Genomic DNA, 1,811 nt, shown 5'->3' on the forward strand with positions numbered 1-1,811 from the left:
CAATAAAACCAGTCATGACATTAGGTACAATATAGAATAATCTCTTTCCGCAATACTTCTCCTCTTAGTCTATTCTTAAAACCCACTATGCTGGTGATTGATAGCAAATATTGTGGAAGTCGATTCCAGTAAGTGATGCATTAGACCAGATTGCTGGGCAGTAGTCAAGATGTGACAATACAAGAGATGGTATAACTTGCTTAGTAGTTGTGTTAGTTAAAAAATAGGCACTTCTTCTTATGATTGAGATGCTTCTGCTCATTTGTGTTACTATGTTATTAATGTGAGTGGCCCAAGATAGTCTTTCATCTATTGTAACTCCCAGCAACCTGGCCTCTTTAACTTGTTCAATATGAATATAACTGGCTTTTAATGGCCAAAGGTATAGATGTGTGTGTGTCCGAGTTAAAGGAAACGGCAGGCTGTCTTCTTTTAATATATTTATTACAATTTTTGCAAGTTAGGTAATGTTTGCTGTGGTCTGGAACAACATGGCACACAAGCAACTATCTGAAATGCAGCCAATATTACATACAGATAATGTGTCATGAGACATGCAAATATAAGTCAAATACACAGAGGACATAAATAAAGGAAATTAAATGACCTCAATTATACCTACAAAAGAGGCATGATGATGTAATATGTACATACAGCTAGCCTAAATAGCATGTTAGCTAGCATTGATTAGCTTGCAGTCATGCAGTGACCAAATATGTCTGATTAGCACTCCCAACAAGTCAATAACATCAACAAAGCGCACTTTTGTGCATTCACGCACAGCATAAAAGATTTGGTGGACAAAATGAGACAAAGGAGGAGTGGGAGATTTTACACGTAAACAAACTGTTGCGTCACAGTCCACACTATGGTGAGTTCAAGAACTGTCAAAATTAATAGGACAAAACGATGTTCACCAAATACTCTCATCAGTGAAGAATACACAGAAACATATTAAACTGTGGGCTTTCTAGCAATCGGGAAGGTTTGTGTCATGTTTGTCCTCAACCAATAAACATACCAAAACAAAAAAATAATTTTTCCATTTTCAATCCTTTTTTAAAAAATGCTCCAGGGAGCCACTAGGGCGGTACTAAAGTGCCGCATGCGGCTCGCTAACCCCCGGTTTAGGCAATCCTGCTATATGTCCTTTTTTGCGCATTTCTACGATAAGTACAGACACTGCATGATGTAATGCCTTTATAAACATAACAAAAAATGGCAGTACTGTGCCAATCCAGCTCCCTCTGCTGGATGTGGTGGGTCAATGCACCATTTGGCCCCGGGGTCTAAATAAAACTGAAGTAAAACCACTCACCCTTTGAGGATGCCTGGCAGACGTAGTGGAGAGAAATGCTGTCACCTAGTGGTGTTTTATAGGTACTACTAGAAGGTAAGTAACTGCTGAGTAAAAACAGTGTGTGCATTTAACAAATATAGGACACACTTGGGAAAATGTTTCTAAAACAACAAAATTTGACGTTTGATTCACTATCTTGAGGCTATCATCATAACTCCTCTGTTGTTTGCTTACTTGCTAACAACCTTTAAGCCTTTTTGCCTGCAGGGTCACTGCATCTTTCTAGTAAGTGTGAGCGACAGGAAGAAAAGCTCTGTGGTAAGTTTTTTTTGGGGGGGAAGAAATGTTTTTGTTGAGTATATAAATCTCTAAACCTTGAATGTAAGACCTGTTTTGGGAAAAATATGTTAATAAACTACACTATTAATGTATTTTTAGAATAATGCTTCATTGATCCATTATATTAAGGTTAGCATCATAACTCCTTTGTTTGCTAACTTGCTAACAATAT

The sequence above is a fragment of the Nerophis lumbriciformis genome, linkage group LG17 (genome assembly GCF_033978685.3).
Source record: "Nerophis lumbriciformis linkage group LG17, RoL_Nlum_v2.1, whole genome shotgun sequence".
NCBI classification, from domain to species: domain Eukaryota; kingdom Metazoa; phylum Chordata; class Actinopteri; order Syngnathiformes; family Syngnathidae; genus Nerophis; species Nerophis lumbriciformis.